Source organism: Mesoplodon densirostris, chromosome X (assembly GCF_025265405.1).
Source record: "Mesoplodon densirostris isolate mMesDen1 chromosome X, mMesDen1 primary haplotype, whole genome shotgun sequence".
Taxonomy (NCBI): domain Eukaryota; kingdom Metazoa; phylum Chordata; class Mammalia; order Artiodactyla; family Ziphiidae; genus Mesoplodon; species Mesoplodon densirostris.
Genome location: NC_082681.1, coordinates 132,771,737 through 132,791,653, shown reverse-complemented (window position 1 = coordinate 132,791,653; position 19,917 = coordinate 132,771,737). Strand labels below are relative to the sequence as shown.

Sequence of the window (19,917 nt, the reverse complement as noted above, 5' to 3'; positions counted from 1 at the left end):
CCTAGCTGATCTCCCTGTGCTATGCGGCTGCTTCCCACTAGCTATCTACCTTACGTTTGGTAGTGTATATATGTCCATGCCGCTCTTTCACTTTGTCACAGCTTACCCTTCCCCCTCCCCATATCCTCAAGTCCATGCTCTAGTAGGTCTGTGTCTTTATTCCTGTCTTACCCCTATGTTCTTGATGACATTTTTTTCTTAAATTCCATATATATGTGTCAGCATACAGTATTTGTCTTTCTCTTTCTGACTTACTTCACTCTGTATGACAGTCTCTAGGTCCATCCATCTCACTACAAATAACTCAATTTCATTTCTTTTTATGGCTGAGTAATATTCCATTGTATATATGTGCCACATCTTCTTTATCCATTCATCCGATGATGGACACTTAGGTTGTTTCCATCTCCGGGCTATTGTAAATAGGGCTGCTATGAACATTTTGGTACCTGTCTCTTTTTGAATTATTGTTTTCTCAGGGTATATGCCCAGGAGTGGGATTGCTGGGTCATATGGTAGTTCTATTTGTAGTTTTTTAAGGAACCTCCATACCGTTCTCCATAGTGGCTGTACCAATTCACATTCCCACCAGCAGTGCAAGAGTGTTCCCTTTTTTCCACACCCTCTCCAGCATTTATTGTTTCTAGATTTTTTGATGATGGCCATTCTGACTGGTGTGAGATGATATCTCATTGTAGTTTTGATTTGCATTTCTCTAATGAGTAAAGATGTTGAGCATCCTTTCATGTGTTTGTTGGCTGTCTGTATATCTTCTGTGGAGAAATGTCTATTTAGGTCTTCTGCCCATTTTTGGATTGGGTTGTTTGTTTTTTTGCTATTGAGCTGCATGAGCTGCTTATAAATTTTGGAGATTAATCCTTTGTCAGTTGCTTCATTTGCAAATATTTTCTCCCATTCTGAGGGTTGTCTTTTCGTCTTGTTTATGGTTTCCTTTGCTGTGCAAAAGCTTTGAAGTTTCATTAGGTCCCATGTGTTTATTTTTGTCTTTATTTCCATTTCTCTAGGAGGTGGGTCAAAAAGGATCTTGCTGTGATTTATGTCATAGAGTGTTCTGCCTATGTTTTCCTCTAGGAGTTTGATAGTGTCTGGCCTTACATTTAGGTCTTTAATCCATTTTGAGCTAATTTTTGTGTATGGTGTTAGGGAGTGATCTAATCTCATACTTTTACATGTCCCTGTCCAGTTTTCCCAGCACCACTTATTGAAGAGACTGTCCTTTCTCCACTGTACATTCCTGCCTCCTTTATCAAAGATAAGGTGACCATATGTGCGTGGGTTTATCTCTGGGCTTTCTATCCTGTTCCATTGATCTATCTTTCTGTTTTTGTGCCAGTACCATACTGTCTTGATTACTGTAGCTTTGTAGTATAGTCTGAAGTCAGGGAGCCTGATTCCTCCAGCTCCGTTTTTCGTTCTCAAGATTGCTTTGGCTATTCGGGGTCTTTTGTGTTTCCATACAAATTGTGAAATTTTTGGTTCTAGTTCTGTGAAAAATGCCATTGGTAGTTTGATAGGTATTGCATTGAATCTGTAGATTGCTTTGGGTAGTAGAGTCATTTTCACAATGTTGATTCTTCCAATCCAAGAACATGGTACATCTCTCCATCTATTTGTATCATCTTTAATTTCTTTCATCAGTGTCTTATAATTTTCTGCATACAGGTCTTTTGTCTCCTTAGGTAGGTTTATTCCTAGATATTTTATTCTTTTTGTTGCAATGGTAAATGGGAGTGTTTCCTTGATTTCACTTTCAGATTTTTCATCATTAGTATATAGGAATGCCAGAGATTTCTGTGCATTAATTTTGTATCCTGCAACTTTACCAAATTCATTGATTAGCTCTAGTAGTTTTCTGGTAGCATCTTTAGGATTCTCTATGTATGGTATCATGTCATCTGCAAACAGTGACAGCTTTACTTCTTCTTTTCCCATTTGGATTCCTTTTATTTCCTTTTCTTCTCTGACTGCTGTGGCTAAAACTTCCAAAACTATGTTGAATAAGAGTGGTGAGAGTGGGCAACCTTGTCTTGTTCCTGATCTTAGTGGAAATGGTTTCAGTTTTTCACCATTGAGGACGATGCTGGCTGTGGGTTTGTCATATATGGCCTTTATTATGTTGAGGAAAGTTCCCTCTATGCCTACTTTCTGCAGGGTTTTTATCATAAATGGGTGTTGAATTTTGTCGAAAGCTTTCTCTGCATCTATTGAGATGATCATATGGTTTTTCTCCTTCAGTTTGTTAATATGGTGTATCACATTGATTGATTTGCGTATATTGAAGAATCCTTGCATTCCTGGAATAAACCCCACTTGATCATGGTGTATGATCCTTTTAATGTGCTGTTGGATTCTGTTTGCTAGTATTTTGTTGAGGATTTTTGCATCTATGTTCATCAGTGATATTGGCCTGTAGTTTTCTTTCTTTGTGACATCCTTGTCTGGTTTTGGTATCAAGGTGATGGTGGCCTCGTAGAATGAGTTTGGGAGTGTTCCTCCCTCTGCTATATTTTGGAAGAGTTTGAGAAGGACAGGTGTTAGCTCTTCTCTAAATGCTTGATAGAATTCGCCTGTGAAGCCATCTGGTCCTGGGCTTTTGTTTGTTGGAAGATTTTTAATCACAGTTTCAATTTCAGTGCTTGTGATTGGTCTGTTCATATTTTCTATTTCTTCCTGATTCAGTCTTGGCAGGTTGTGCATTTCTAAGAATTTGTCCATTTCTTCCAGGTTGTCCATTTTATTGGCATAGAGTTGCTTATAGTAATCTCTCATGATCTTTTGTATTTTTGCAGTGTCAGTTGTTACTTCTCCTTTTTCATTTCTAATTCTATTGATTTGAGTCTTCTCCCTTTTTTTCTTGGTGAGTCTGGCTAATGGTTTATCAATTTTGTTTATCTTCTCAAAGAACCAGCTTTTAGTTTTATTGATCTTTGCTATCGTTTCCTTCATTTCTTTTTCATTTATTTCTGATCTGATTTTTATGATTTCTTTCCTTCTGCTAACTTTGGGATGTTTTTGTTCTTCTTTCTCTAATTGCTTTAGGTGCAAGGTTAGGTTGTTTATTCGAGATATTTCCTGTTTCTTAAGGTGGGATTGTATTGCCATAAACTTCCCTCTTAGAACTGCTTTTGCTGCATCCCATAGGTTTTGGGTCGTCGTGTCTCCATTGTCATTTGTTTCTAGGTATTTTTTAATTTCCTCTTTGATTTCTTCAGTGATCACTTCGTTATTAAGTAGTGTATTGTTTAGCCTCCATGTGTTTGTATGTTTTACAGCTCTTTTCCTGTAATTGATATCTAGTCTCATAGCATTGTGGTCGGAAAAGATACTTGATACAATTTCAATTTTCTTAAATTTACCAAGGCTTGATTTGTGACCCAAGATATGATCTATCCTGGAGAATGTTCCATGAGCACTTGAGAAAAATGTGTATTCTGTTGTTTTTGGATGGAATGTCCTATAAATATCAATTAAGTCCATCTTGTTTAATGTATCATTTAAAGCTTGTGTTTCCTTATTTATTTTCATTTTGGATGACCTGTCCATTGGTGAAAGTGGGGTGTTAAAGTCCCCTACTATGATTGTGTTACTGTCGATTTCTCCTTTTATGGCTGTTAATATTTCCCTGATGTATTGAGGTGCTCCTATGTTTGGTGCATAAATATTTACAATTGTTATATCTTCTTCTTGGATTGATCCCTTGATCATTATGTAGTGTCCTTCTTTGTCTCTTCTAGTAGTCTTTATTTTAAAGTCTATTTTGTCTGATATGAGAATTGCTACTCCAGCTTTCTTTTGGTTTCCATTTGCATGGAATATGTTTTTCCATCCCCTTACTTTCAGTCTGTATGTGTCTCTAGGTCTGAAGTGGGTCTCTTGTAGACAGCATATATATGGGTCTTGTTTTTGTATCCATTCAGCCAGTCTGTGTCTTTTGGTGGGAGCATTTAATCCATTTACATTTAAGGTAATTATTGATATGTATGTTCCTATTCCCATTTTCTTAATTGTTTTGGGTTCGTTATTGTAGTTCTTTTCCTTCTGTTGTGTTTCTTGCCTAGAGAAGTTCCTTTAGCATTTGTTGTAAAGCTGGTTTGGTGGTGCTGAACTCTCTCAGCTTTTGCTTGTCTGTAAAGGTTTTAATTTCTCCATCACATCTGAATGAGATCCTTGCTGGGTAGAGTAATCTTGGTTGCAGGTTTTTCTCCTTCATCACTTTAAGTATGTCCTGCCACTCCCTTCTGGCTTGTAGAGTTTCTGCTGAGAGATCAGCTGTTATCCTGATGGGGATTCCCTTGTGTGTTATTTGTTGTTTTTGCCTTGCTGCTTTTTTTTTTTTTTTTTTCTTTTTGCGGTATGTGGGCCTCTCACTGCTGTGGCCTCTCCCGTTGCGGAGCACAGGCTCCGGATGCGCAGGCCCAGCGGCCATGGCTCACGGGCCCAGCCGCCCCGCGGCATATGGGATCCTCCCAGACCGGGGCACGAACCCGCACCCCCTGCATGGGCAGGCGGACTCTTAACCACTTGCGCCACCAGGGAGGCCCTGCCTTGCTGCTTGTAATATGATTTCTTTGTGTTTAATTTTTGACAGTTTGATTAATATGTGTGTTGGTGTATTTCTCCTTGGATTTATTCTGTATGGGACTCTCTGTGCCTCCTGGACTTGATTAACTATTTCCTTTCCCATATTAGGGAAGTTTTCAACTATAATCTCTTCAAATATTTTCTCAGTCCCTTTCTTTTTCTCTTCTTCTTCTGGAACCCCTATAATTCGAATGTTGGTGCGTTTAATGTTGTCCCAGAGGTCTCTGAGACTGTCCTCTGTTCTTTTCATTCTTTTTTCTTTATTTTGCTGTGCATCAGTTATTTCCACTATTTTATCTTCCACCTCACTTATCCGTTCTTCTGCCTCAGTTATTCTGCTATTGATCCCATCTAGAGTATTTTTTATTTCATTTATTGTGTTTTTAATTGATGCTTGATTCGTCTTTAGTTCTTCTAGGTCCTTGTTAACTGTTTCTTGCATTTTGTCTATTCTATTTCCAAGATTTTGGATCATCTTTACCATCATTATTCTGAATTCTTTTTCAGATAGACTGCCTATTACCTCTTCATTTGTTAGGTCTGGTGGGTTTTTATCTTGCTCCTTCTCCTGCTGTGTGTTTTTCTGTCTTCTCATTTTGCTTATGTTACTGTGTTTGGGGTCTCCTTTTTGCAGGCTGCAGGTTCGTAGTTCCCGTTGTTTTTGGTGTCTGTCCCCAGTGGCTAAGGTTGGTTTAGTGGGTTGTGTAGACTTCTTGGTGGAGGGGACTACTGCCTGTGTTCTGGTGGATGAGGCTGGATCTTGTCTTTCTGGTGGGCAGGTCCACGTCTGGTGGTGTGTTTTGGGGTGTTTGCGGACTTTTTATGATTTGAGGCAGCCTCTCTGCTAATGGGTGGCGTTGTGTTCCTGTCTTGCTAGTTGTTTGGCATAGGGTGTCCAGCACTGTAGATTGCTGGTCGTTGAGTGAAGCTGGGTGCTGGTGTTGAGATGGAGATCTCTGGAAGATTTTCTCCGTTTGATATTATGTGGAGCTGGGAGGTCTCTTGTGGACCAGTGTCCTGAAGTTCGCTCTCCCACCTCAGAGGCACAGCACTGACTCCTGGCTCCTCAATTTGGGATGATTTGTTGTCTATTCATGTATTCCACAGATGCAGGGTACATGAAGTTGATTGTGGAGCTTTAATCCGCTGCTTCTGAGGCTGCTGGGAGAGGTTTCCCTTTCTCTTCTTTGTTCTCACAGCTCCTGGGTCTCAGCTTTGGATCTGGCCCCGCCTCTGCGTGTAGGTCGCCGGAGGGCGTCTGTTCTTCGCTCAGACAGGACAGGGTTAAAGGAGCAGCCTCTTCGGGGACTCTGGCTCACTCAGGCCGGGCGGGAGGGGGGGGGCACGGAGTGCGGGGCGAGCCTGCAGCGGCAGCCCTCTGCTTCTTGTATAAGATGCCTGGTACCTGATTTGGTCTTTGAAACCTCAATTTCCTCACCTGTAGAAAGTCAATTATAAGAAAAACCAACCTGACTTTCTCATGGAGTTAATGTGAGGAAAAAAAAAAAGATGATGTTGAGAAAGTAGTTTGTAAAGTATAAACTCTTCATAAATACGTGTTGGTTATTATCGTACTGGTATGAAGTATTCTGTGTTCTAGAAAGGAGACTAAAAGTTTGACCATAGCAAGGGTGGGAACTTCATTCCCAGGAATTATACTCCCAGAATTTGAGATCTGGAAAAGCTTTGGAGAGTGTCCAGTTCAGTGGTTCTCAGCCCAGCTGCTTATTTGTATCACTTGGGGGGCTTTGAAAAATTGTCGATGCCCAAGGTTCATTCCATTTTTAGAAATCTTGTTTAATTGGTCTGGAGTAGGGCTTAGACATCTCAGTATATGTATATGCATATGTATTTGTGCATGGAAACGTGTATGCATATGTAGATATAGGTGTACGCTTGTGTATGTGTGTTTTCTCCAAAGATGATTCTAATGTGTGGTCAGGGGCAAAAATGACTGAATGGAACCAACCAGCTTGTTTCTGACAACTGGGGTAACTTTCTGTTTACCCAGGACAGTTGCAGCTGACACCTGTTGCCCATTGACCCAGCTGATAAGCCCACCCCCTTTCCCTCTCATGTGTCCTGGTTTGGATGATAAATTATACCATCTCCTGCTGATAAGGAACTGAGGCTATGGAAGGCTGTTTTCCTTCTAAAGGGAATTGAGTATAGTGCCCACCTTGGGCTTTCAGGGGTTGCTTTGGAGTCGTGTTGGACACCATGTAAGTAAGCAGTATGCTTCTTGACATTCTTAAGCTGAGAGAATTTCTTAGTTTTGCTATGATAATAAGAAATCTTTAAAACAGAACTATGCTGTGTTTCCACGTGACCCACCTAAGTTTTGCAATACCGAGGTCTCATCATCTCATCTGATTCATTTATGCAGGCAACATGTCATCACTGTTTTGGTTCCTGAAAGCACCTTCTCGTGAATGCTAGCAGTTGTTATTTAGGAAATTAAATTTAGAAAACAGAGAGACTTCCATGGTGGCGCAGTGGTTAAGAATCCACCTTCCAATGCAGGGGACATGGGTTCGAGCCCTGGTCTGGGAGGATCCCACATGCCGCGGAGCAACTAAGCCTGTGCGCCAGAACTACTGAGCCTGTGCTCTAGAGCCCATGAGCCACAACTACTGAGCCGACACGCCATAACTACTGAAGCCCGCGCACCTAGAGCCCGTGCTCTGCAACAAGGAAAGCCACCGCAATGAAAGCACGTGCACCGCAACAAAGAGTAGTCCCTGCTCGCCACAACTGGAGAGAGTCCGCGTGCAGCAATGAAGACCCAACACAGCCAAAAGTAAATAAATTTATAAAAAAATAAAGAAAGCAGATCAACAGCTTTATCAGCTGTCTCAGTACTAGTTCTCTTAACACCATGCAGGGCAACATGGACCCTGCTGGATATGACATGCCTGATGACGACATTTATGAGACCTCTGTCCAAAAGGAAATTTGACATTGACCAAGAAATCTGACCTGTAGTTGCTCTGACAGGCCTTGGTGCTGTCTTCTTGGTTGAGACTTTCTCAGCCAATGTCAAATCTGATTTTGGCATTAAGGTCTGCATAACCTAGGATATACATGCCCCAGAATGACTAAGGTACTTCTCAGCCAGTAGTCTGGCTTTACTGGAAGTCTGTGTTCAGTACACATATGAATCCATGGATGTGGGTATGTTTCTGTGACAATAGTAAGCACGTCTCCTCATCATTGGAGTTATTATTCTAGGATGCCTCCATCAGAAGTGCAGCTCTTGGAAAGTGGAATGTTTCCATTGACATCCATCAGAGTGAAACCAAGGACAGTAGACGTTCCTATTACCCAGCATTGATGGCTTTACCTCCTTGAGGAATCCAGGGATTGTACGGTACCCTGAAGATCGAATGTGTTGTCCAGGAGACTGGAGTATTCAGTTTTGTTTGTCATATATTGTAGGTGAAAGTCAGAGATTGATTTTCTTTTTCTTTTTTTTGCTGTACGCGGGCCTCTCACTGCTGTGGCCTCTCCCGTTGCAGAGCACAGGCTCCAGACACGCAGGCTCAGCGGCCATGGCTCACGGGCCCAGCCGCCCCGCAGCATGCGGGATCCTCCTGACCCGGGGCACGAACCCGCGTCCCCTAGCATCGGCAGGCAGACTCCCAACCACCGCGCCACCAGGGAAGCCCCAGAGATTGATTTTGATGTATTAGAGATTCCTTCATTTACAAGTCTCAGAAAAACTCTTTGCAAAATATACTGACACTTTCCTTGATTTCAAAATTGCAGTGGTCTCACTCCTGATGTTGGAAATGTGTTTGGCTGTCCCAAATGGCTCCTTGGCAAACAGTGGGCCCCTGTTACTCAAAAAAGAAAAGTATAACTCCTATTGTTAGGAGTTGGAGTCCAAGAAGTTCATACTGTTATTATTACCTAGTTTGAAAAAAGAAAGGTTAGCAAATTTCCCCAGACATTGTCTGAGGAAGGGGGTCAATTAAGAGACATTTAGTGCCTTCCAGTTCTCTTTCCAGATTCTCCCAAGACACGCTGGCTGTCCCTACTCTGTATTCTTAGTGCACCACACACATTCCTTTATCATGATTCATAGCACATTGTACTGGAATTACTTGTTTGCAAGTCTTTCTCTCGTGCTAGACTGGAGAGCAGAAACCATGCGGTACTTGTCTTTGCATCCCCAGCACTTAGCAAAGAAATGAACACGTATTGGACACACAAAGAACCTTGAGTGAATTAATAACTGACTACAGAACAAAAAGGAGCTTGAGTATCAATCAGGAATTGTGTCCTTGTGTAACCGAAAGTGGGGTCCGGCTGCTCGCCACTGAAAAGCCAATAAAGAGGCAGGGTTGACGGAAAGGGAAGTTTGCTTTATTTTGGATGCTGGCAACTGGGGAGGAGGGTGGACTTCTGTCCAGAAGCTGACTCCGCCCCTCTCCCCAGACAATCAGTGGGCAAGAGCTTTTATAGGCGGAGGGAGGGGACTGCATTGTAGAAACAGCACAGTCAGCTCTGACCGTCATCTTGAAATTGGTCATCGGTGGTTTGACCAGCATCCTCTTGATTGTTTTAAGTACAGTTAATCTCCAGTTCCAGGGTCAGTTTGTTTCCATTTCTTTGAGGCCAGTTCTCGGAATTGTGGCAGCTTATGTAATGACTACGGTCTGGTCATCACGCAGTTAACTTCTTCCACCTGCTGGGGCTTTCCGTATCTATAAGACAGCTCACAGGATGTGGCTCAGAATAGGATCTATAGCCCTTGAGGAGGAACTAAAAGGTCCTTGACTTTGCTTAATGACTAAACTATTATTATTGGGTCTCCTTTGACTGTTTTCTTTCGCTTCTGCATTATCTTACTTCTCTGATTAAACTTATTCTTTGGCTAAAGTGTTTCCACAGACAAAAGGCAGGGGGAGGACATGGAGGGGAAGGGGCCATAGGGTCCTGCTCCATTTCACTTGGAGAGGACACATAGTAAGCTGCGATATTCATGCTGAAATGGAAATACAGAATGAAACATCATGGAAACCAAACATTTCCTCTGAATAAGGAGCTTAAACTCATTCAGTATTTGGAGAGAATCGACTCCCCATTGTACCTGCTTGAAAGAACGAGGGAGGTAGGGAGAGCTTATCAAAGTCTGGTTTTGCTCAAATTAATCAGTATGTTTTGACGCCTCTCTACTACAGATGCTGAAACAGTCATGCTCATCAGAGTCCATTTTGAGTTAATCTGATCAGTGTGGAATGTCTTACAACACGGAAATGTCCAAAGCTTCATGATACACTTTCTGGAATAGTGGGATTATGAGACCAACCAAGGATGACCTGATGAAACGATTTTAAGAAGCCCTATAAAATTCTGGCTCATTACCTGGGTGAAAACCACTGCACACATAACAATGAACGTTAATTGCTAAGTCCCTTGTCACCTGCTTAGAATGCTCATCTGCGAAAGCTCAGTTGTCACCCCCAAAATGAGAGAACTCTGAGCCTTCCTGAGTCCGTTAGGCTTTCAATGTGTTTTTCTTACCTAAAGGTATCGGTTTCTGAGCATTGCATCACCTACATGGCAAAAAAATAGCTGTATATGGAGTTGGACTCCTTAACAGAGAGGTGCTTTTTATAATACCAAGCAGCTACTGATTTTCCTGTGTGCATTCAAGGGAGCATAAACCACCTGGCTGAGTTGAGTTGCGCCTATGCATCAAGCATCAGATGGCCCCAAGACACCAGCTTTGCTTACTAATCAAAAGCGATGTCGTCGATGTACCAGGTTAATGCACAGATTGATAAAGTTATGCAGTTATCGTGGGACTAGGGAAGTTTTATAACCATGCCAGGTTCTACACTTTTACAATTCATAGTGTTTACAGACCACTTTGGTTATTTTTCTCCAAGGATAAATCAGTGCCTTTAATCTTGTTATCTATCTATACATCACTGAGGTATTTTGCCCTGTGCTTCTACCTGTTTACAAGATTAATGAAGTTCTTCCTTTGGATCTCAAACCAGCATATGATGTAAGAACCAAGTGGCAACTTCCGACTCCTGGGAACCTCACACACAGCTAGCTCTCGGACATCCAAGCCATCAACATTTTAAGAAAACTAATAGGAATTTGGAACTATGTTGCTGTCCCCAAACCATATGGTAGTGGAAAATTTCCCTGAAGTTAGCCCTGGGCTTGGTGGCAGGGTTGACCACCGCACTTGGCCTTTCTTCAGAGGTCTTTTCTCTGCCTTTCTGCTTGAAGGGGCGGGGCTTGATTATCTCCCATCCTCCACTGTCCCCTTGAAAGGAAATCTTTCAAATAACCCACTTCACAATTTACCACGAGCAGTGAATTTTTAATATGACTTGCATAATGGTGATTGTATATTTCTGTTTCTCGAAAAACAGGAGAGACTTTAAAATATGATAACCTTGGACAAGCAGTGTGATTTTTTAAGAAGAATATGTTATGTGTGGGACTTCCCTGGTGGTCCAGTGGTAAAGAATCCGCTTTCCAGTGCAGGGGACATGAGTTCAGTCCCTGGCCGGGGAACTAAAATCCAGCATGCCGAAGGGCAGCTAAGCCCACGTATCACAACTACTGAGCCCACACGCTCTGGAGTCTGTGCGCCACAACTAGAGAGAGAAAACGTGCACGCCACAACTAGAGAGAAGCCTGTGCGCCATAACGAAGAGCCCGGGCGCCATCATGAAAGATCCTGCGTGCCGCGACTGAGACCCGATGCAGCCCAAATAATAATAAATGAAATACATATTAAAAAAGGAATATGTTATACATAAGCTGCAGTGAAAGAATATTTAGTTGTCTAATACATTTCATCTGAATATTGTTCCATTATTTTTATATTTTGGTGGTTCTTCATATTTTTTCATCTAAAAAAAAAGATGTATTTTAGGAGTAGGTGGCTCTGACATCCAGTTCTAATTTTCCAAATAGACATTTCTGAGATGATTTTTCTAAAAAGTCACATTTTGGCTTTTGCACAAGCAATGGAGTTACACTTCCCAGGAATAAAACTTTTTTTCAATAAAATGTACACTCTAATATCCCTGATAGGATCAATTTCAGATTTCAAAGTAATGAGGAAATAAGTATACTAAATTAATTTCAAGAAGCGTTACTTTTAGAGCTTCCTGCTGCTCTGGCGATAGCAAAAGTGCATACCTTTCTACAGTGGAGAACTCGTTAGAATCCATTTTTTAAGTGGCTTGATAGGGAGTCTACAGTGACTGCAAGACCCAAGAATTTGTTTCTTCAGCCTTTTAATAAGATTCTAGTAGAGATGTGGCTTACTATTCCTAGGCAACTTGTTCCTCACAATCATAGTGAATATTCTTTTGTGTTTCGTAGACCAGTGTGTTCTGCTAAGTTCAGAATTTCAGATAGAGCTGAATAAAAGTTGTTGCGGTATTTGGTGATTCACTAGGGCTATTCGTTTGTCCTTGTCCACACTGTCAAGAAGCAGTCATAGCCTCTTCAAATCAGGGTGCTGCTGCCCACACTCCATGCAGTTGTTGCAGCCCCTCTGTGGCCTGGTGTCTGAGTTTATTGCTGTCCTTCTCTTGGCAGAAGGTCCACCTGCTTTCAAATCCCATTAAACAAGTCATAAGGAGAGCAAAATGTTGTGACTGTAAACACAGCTTCTCTTTCATATCTATCCAGGTATTTCTGTTACACTTCAAGGAATCTCTGTCAGTTGAAACTCATACAGATGGCAGACACGCATATGTCATCAAGGAAATGCAAATTCAAACAATAATGAGATCGCGCTACACAACGTTAACATGGTGCGAATCCAAAACACTGACAGCACGAAATGTTGATGAGGAAGTGGAGCAACAGGAACTCTCATCCATTGCTGGTGGGAATGTAAAAGGGTGCAGCCAGTTCAGAAGACAGTTTGGTGGTTTCTTACAAAGCAACATATTCTCATCATACAGTCCAGCAAGTGTGCTCCTTGTGTCTATCCTAAGGTAGACATCCACACAGAAACCTGCACATGGGTCTTAGTAGCAGCTGTATTCATAATTGCCAAAACCCAGATGCAACCAAGATGTCCTTCAGTAGGTGAATGGATACGTAGACGGTGGTGTATCCAGGCAGTGGAATGTTATTTAATGCCAAAAAGAGATGAGCTCTCAAACTATGAAAAAACATGGAAGAACCTTAAATGCATGTTACTCAGTGAAAGAAACCCATCTGAAAAGGCTACATGCTGTATGATTCCACCTAGAGGACATTCTGGAAAAGGAAAAACTGTGGCTACAGTAAAAAGGTCACTGGTTGCCAAGGGTTGGGGCTGGGGAGGTGAAGCAGGAGGGATGAGTAAACAGAGCACAGAGGAAATTCAGGGCAGTGAAAATACTCTTAATGATACTATAATGGTGGATACTTGTCCAAACCCACAGAATATACAACACCAAGAGTGAACCCTAATGTACTACGGATTTGGGTGATAATGCCGTGTCAGTGTAGGTTCGTCGATTGAAATCAGTCACCTCTGGTTGATAATGGAGGAGACTATACATCTGCAGGGGCCGAATGTACATATGAAATCCCTGTACCTTCCTCTCAAATTTATTGTGAACCTAAAACTCTCAAAAAAATAGTCAATAAAAACAAAAACAAAACTAGTAGAGTAGTCACAGTTTGGTGTAGAATGTCAGATGATTTTAAGAGGTTGGAGCCTTAATGGATTATCTTTAAATACAGTTTAATCCTCTGGTTGTTGTAAAATTAAAAATACCCTGTGTTCCTCTCTCTTGGTTTACTGCATAGTTTCTTTGCGGACATTCTGGCTCTAGGCCCGTGTTTGGGTTATTTTATGAATCTACCTGTGTGTCCTAGATCCAGAAACATGCTTCCTGCCGGTACCTTCCAGGCTGCATGCCGTGCCTTTCCCTGGGGTTGCTTTGAAACCGTCTGAGTCAGTGCCTTTCTGTGTCCTGGCACGGGTCTCCCTGGATGCTACACCCTGCCAGGCACCTCAACATGAATTTCTACTCCAGAATCCACAGGAACCCCTATTTCCATCTTTCTGTGCAAATGTGTGGCGTTTTAATAATTTTCGAAACAGTTTACTACGGACCCACTGCGAGCTAGCTATTCCACTCGACACTAGACATCACAGTACCATGTGTTCTGCCCAACAGCCTGGACAAGAGGTGCGCAGTTAATTTTGTCCCTTTTGAGATCAGGAACCTAAAATTTACCAGCGTTCGGTAACTTGCCCAAGGTTATACGGCTGAGAATTGGACCAGCCTGAGCCAAAGAGCTGTATGATCCCAAAGCCCGCACTTTTAATCACCACGATGCCTCTGAGCTGAGCACTTTGCTTCCATCACTGGCTTTCTGCCAGGTCTAGTGGGGTCTAAGCCGTCTCAGACCCCGGCCCTGTTTGCGGCAGCATCCCGTGCTCCTGTGTGCGTGCGGTGCACCCAGTTTCAGAGCTGTTTGCTCCTGTTCCACCATCCGTGTTCTTCCATTCAGGCCTTATTCGCACACGTGGTTCCCTCGGTTGTACCGCCTGCTTCCCCCTCTGTCTTGTTCCCTCATCCTAGGCGCCCACTACCAACCTCACCCATCACACGTAACGCTTCCTCTGCCGTCGCCTGCTAAGCTAGCTTCATCGCTCTGAGTTCTCTTCTGTGGCTTCATGCGTCGAGTTGTGGTTTCTTTCCAGTGTGTCTCTGTGACACTCTGAGTTCCTTACAGACCAGATCATGTTTCCTTCATCTGTGTTATCTCCAAGACCACCCCCAGTGCTGAGACCTTGGTACTTAACTGGTGTAATAAATACTTGCTCAAGTTATCCATGTGAACATTTCCTGCCACTTTGCTCCCCCAGCCCTGGTTGACGCTAGTTCTTAAGGTCACATCATCAAAATGTCATGGCATCTAAGAGTGTCTCTCTACTGCATCTTCTCCACTGTCTTAAAAGTGATCAACTCAGCATCTCATCACTTCTGGTATAGATGGCGCACATCTTATAGGCGACTTGCCTTCAAAGCTTTTGTTGATACTATCTTCCTTGTGTACAGACCCTGGCCTCCGACCTCACCCTTCATCAAATTCCACGTGTCCTACTTCTCCATCAGTGTCTGCCTTGGCACCCGTCTTTGCCCTGTGCATTCTTGGGAATGCTTCTTGGTGATGCTTTTACCCTGTGGCATGAATTTACTGGCTTGGCCATGAGACCTTATTGTGTGTGGTCTCCTGTATTCCCAGCAAGATAGAAGAACCTTGGGAACCTTGAAACACCTGTCTTTTGCCCCTTGGTATAGTTTTTTTTTCAGTGATGGTGATATGCCTTGTGTTAGTCCATCGATAAGCTCCAGTAACTGTGTATTCAGCATCTGGAGTTAATAGAAGATCTGTTATTCTCATTCTCGCTCTCTCTCTCTATCTCTCGCCACCCCTTTCCATCCCTCCTTCTTCCTTCCTCTTTTTTTTTTTTTTTTTTTTTTTTGCGGTACGCGGGCCTCTCACTGTTGCGGCCTCTCCCGTTGCGGAGCACAGGCTCCGGACGCGCAGGCTCAGCGGCCATGGCTCACGGGCCCAGCTGCTCCGCGGCATGTGGGATCTTCCCGGACTGGGGCACGAACCCGTGTCCCCCGCATCGGCAGGCGGACTCTCAACCACTGCGCCACCAGGGAAGCCCCTTCCTTCCTCTTTTTAAGTGTTGATCTCTGATCTTCAAATTACAGATTAGAAATAGAAATTTAAAAATAAATAAAAATTTTAATTTAAATAAAAATAATTTTAAAAGGTAGTGGTAAATAATACCTACCTGTAATACAGGGATAGCCACTGGTGGGCACGTATAAGAAGGGTCCCTCTTTTTGCCCCCCTCCATGATTCTGCATCGCTGTCTTTCTTCACTGGCACCCACCCACGTGTCAAATGCCTAATCAGCTTACATGCTCAGTTTTCAAGGATCGTGAGTTTTGTTGTGCTTCTGCCTTTGCACACACCGTTGACTTCACTGAGCAGGTCCTCCTCCTTCCTCTGTCTTGATTGTTTGGAATCTGGTTCTTTGGACCAGCTAAGACTCCCTTCCTTTGGGTTGGCATCTCAAATTGTGTCCTTCCTGGTTGAGGCGGACAGAGATGCTCCCTCCTTCCTGTCTTCTTGATCCACTATTATTACATTTACCGACCGGCTCATCGCTGCTTATTTACATAACCATATTTATGTATATCACTGTTTATTTACAAACCGAGTTTGGATTTTATCTTGTCCCTCTTTGTGTCCAAATACCATGCGAGCTGCCTAGTCCATCCTGGCCAGGAAGCAGTTACTGAAAGGTCCTTCCAACTGCGGATACACTTTAAAGACTTGATTACTTATCCAGCCTTGGGCTACCTTGTGATGGAAAACAAGTGACCTTCTTTCATGAACAAAGAAGCACAAACATCAACATCAATCATTTTTGCCTCAAGAATTGAATGACTTATTTTTAGAAAAACCTTCCCATTTTTATGTGTCAACGAATTAGTGACTTTCACCCAAACCATAATGAGAGAGCTGGTAATTTTCTTTAGGTATGTGTTGGTAGAGTTTCATTAGAATGGGGTTATTATATAGCTCCTTAAAAAAGCAGGTATTTTAGAGGGCCGTGGAGAGTTCTGCTTTCACCAATTCCTGAGGGACATGACTTTGTGGAAACACTAGGTTAGTTTTCCTGAAACTGCAGTGGACATCTCAGTTTTGCCTTCCATCTGGTGTACGACCGGGGTGTGTCCCTCCAAGGAACAATTCCCTCATTTGTAAAATATATCATAATTTTTGATCTCATCTCATAATTTTACAAGATGATTTATAAACATGAAGTGGTATAAAAACATAAGGGTCGGGCTTCCCTGGTGGCGCAGTGGTTGAGAGTCCACTTGCCGATGCAGGGGACACGGGTTCGTGCCCCGGTCCGGGAAGATCCCACATGCCGCGGAGCCGCTGGGCCCATGAGCCATGGCCATTGAGCCTGCGCATCCGGAGCCTGTGCTCCGCAACGGGAGAGGCCACAACAGTGAGAGGCCCGTGTACCGCAAAAAAAAAACCCCAACCCCCCCCCAAAAAACCCCATAAGGGTTTAATAATATCTAGTTACTCAAACTTACTCCATTGCATTTTCCAATATATATACTTCAGCTGCTTATTATTATTATTATTATTATATTCTTATTTCTTCTTGCTCACCTGGACGTGAGGTTTTTGCTCTATAGTTCACTAAGATGCTCCCTACAAAAGGGGACTTCAGGAATTTTAGTCAAATACACTTTTCTTTACAGAAGAAAGCTGAAAGATAAAAGGAAAGGCAGCTCCCATTTACGGGCCACCTCCCCATCTCAGAAAGTGTTCCTGCTGTTTTCTGCTCAGTGATTCACTTGGTCCTCTCAGCCCTTCTGGTGGACAGAGCTGCCTTCCGTTTGCAGGGAGGAACATCACCAGCGTGCTACCCAAAGCCTGTGCAGGAGAATTTAATGCGTGCCTTTGATGCATTTCACCATTTAGCAGCATTTGGAGAGTAGTTCGGGGGCCCTGGTGGAAAAAAACAAAAATCAAACTCAGTCTTCATAGGTGGGCGTCTTCCCCAAATCTTTCTGTGGGATTCATACAACACATGACCTAGCTGCGCCCTTGGCTCTGTTCTGAACTGTTGGGTCCAAGTAATTATTCTGGCTCCTTATCTGGTTACTGTTGACAAGCTTAGTACTTAATATAAATAACAAAAAATTCTGCAGAGAGAAAAGTGTTCCTGACAGCGGGCACACTAATTCACCTTCTTTCCTTTTTCCTATCTGTGTTGGAACTGACATTTCCATATGAAATCTTCTTCTGTCTAAAAGTAAAAGACCTCTATTTAATTTCCTTCAAGATAATGAATTCTTTCCAAGGAAAGGCTGTTTTCTGTGGGGCCTTTTTTCTGTTCCTCCACCTTGCCGCTGCTTTGTAATTTATTTACTGTTCTCTTCTTTGATGAGATCACTGCTTTGCCATATGTTTCCACCTTTGTTTTTCCTGCAAATGGCTTTCCCCCCCTTTGTTTAATTTCTCTGCAACAAGCATGCTGTAATACATTTTCACATGCATCTCATGGTTATTTGATTCCAAACCTGCCCCTTGCATCACGCATGCACAGCCACATGGGAATTCTGTGGAATGTCTGACACTGGTGAGGTTGGTTGACCCCTCAGCATTGGTTCCCACTTTTTTCCTAAGTGTTTCTGAAAACTCATAAAAAACAATCCTGTATAGCATCATCTATTTGTATTTTTCTCCTTAAAAAGGTTTTCGTGTCTTTTTGACAGGACACGTGTCCCTGTGAGTCAGTTTCTTGTGTTTAGGTCTTTCATAACATTTGTTTTGAAAATAAAATCAACAGATCTTTGTAGATGTTTGTTTGGAAAATAAAGTGATATTTCAAAAATAGGGGCATTTGAAATATTGACAGTTGACTGGAAAGAGCCGTGGTTCTAGAGTTTAGCAGTTCACTGATGACATTCTTTTCTCTCATTTCAAACCATATCTGCTTATCTAATCCTTCTCTAAGGGCACTTAATAAAGTAGACAACTTAAAAAATTTATTTGCTCCCCAGCAAGGAGGTGGGACATATACATACTTACCCACATACACACCCACACAAATATATACATAGCTATATATGTCTGCACATGTGCACACCCACATACATACATATCTGTCATACCTACGTGTGTGTATACATACATACATGAGTAATAGTAATGCATAGTTAGGCTGCAGCATAACTAATATAGCTGGCAGTGGGATCTGTGTAGAGGTGAGGAAGAGCTGAAGGGCACAAGGCCAGAGGAGTCCCCATCGTCACACCCATTTCTAGCTGATTCTAGGACAGGAAAGAGTGTAAACCTAGGATGTAGGGCTGTGGGGAACAAGGGCTTTTTGACAGCTTCAGTAGTTGCCATTGAAGGTTAGGGGAATCCCTAAAGATTCAGGCAAGAGAAAGCAGAAACTGAGTCCACCTGTGAGACGGAGGGAGACGCTTAGCAGGAACAGTCCCTGTGGGTCATTGTCCAAACCATCCAGCTTGGAATTTGGGTGAACAGCCTATTACCCATAGGGGACTGTGTTGGAAAGCAGAAATCAAAGCACAGGTCAGCAGGAAGGCTTAGCTGTAAGTGGGCCTGTGGCTCAGCAGTTTCTAAACTTTATTGTTATCCAAAAAAAAAAAAGAAAGAAAAAATGTGTATTCACTGAGAAAAACGCTTTTCAAAATGCTCATGGAATGATCTGGGTGGAAATGAAAAGAAAGATTTGCATGCTCTCAGGATGTGGAATGCACATAACGTGGCATTTGATGGCCACACTAGAAGGACAGACATTGAGAGAAGTGAGGTTCCGTGTCCCTTTCAGTGACACTATTCATGGGTTTAGCTGCCAGGCAGTCATGGATCTTAGTGTCTGGCATTCAGGGCAAAGGCGGAGAGATGGGAACGAACTGGGCCAGGCTGAGGAACTAGCTTCATTTTGGAAATGGCCTCACGGAGGGTAACGTGGAGCCTGAATTCCTCCTGTCCATGCAGGTACCACTGCTTCATTTCTTCATAATTTTTATGACCACAGAAGATCAGGGCACGTGTCAAAATAAGGCTCTGATAAATGAACAAAGTCTGTATTTTCATGACTTTTTGTGGATTCTTTGCCATTTTTCTCGGGGTCCAGATTCTTAATGCAGTGTCCAAAAGTCCGAACTGGGTATTCCAGCTCAGCAGTGGAACTTGGCATTGCAAATACACTCCAGTCCAAGAAAGATGGGCTGGTTGAAAGCTACTCTAAGAGCCAGCCAGGAAACGTCAAGAGGAACAGATCAGTGTGCCTAAATGCAACAGGAAGATCCACTGTGCGTGATGCTTCAGAAGCAGCGCTCAGGAGTAACAGATGGCGCGAGTGAGGGCACGCTGCAGGGGAAGGACCGCAGTCATCTCCAGCGTTGGTGCGCAGGGACTTTCACGTCTCTGGTTATGGATTCCATGACATTATGGCAGATCCTCAAGCATGATGCTAGAATGGCATTTAAAACAAGCTCCTTCGTTTCATTCCTTTGCCTTTAGGCCCTGGCCATTCTATTGAGACAGAACTTCAAAATAGGATCTGCAGTCCGCTTTCTCACGCGGGTCGTACGAGAGCATGCTGTGTCCACCAGTCCCCCTGGGGCAACACAGAAAACATGGTGGATTCTGAAATAGCAGAATAGCCGGTCTCTGTCAGCTGGATGTTTTATCCTCAGGGGACACGCAGTACTATCCTGACAACCTCCCTGTCTC

At 42.9% G+C, this 19,917-nt stretch overlaps 1 long non-coding RNA gene across 1 annotated transcript in view; it reads left to right on the top strand.

Annotated features, from left to right (window-relative positions):
• LOC132482062 (uncharacterized) overlaps positions 1-13,362 on the top strand; it is a 32,463-nt gene extending 19,101 nt beyond the window's left edge. The window contains exon 3 of the long non-coding RNA XR_009530864.1: positions 9,789-13,362. This is a non-coding gene — a long non-coding RNA (uncharacterized LOC132482062). The remainder of the gene's footprint in view (positions 1-9,788) is intronic.
• The last annotated feature ends 6,555 nt before the right edge of the window (positions 13,363-19,917 follow it).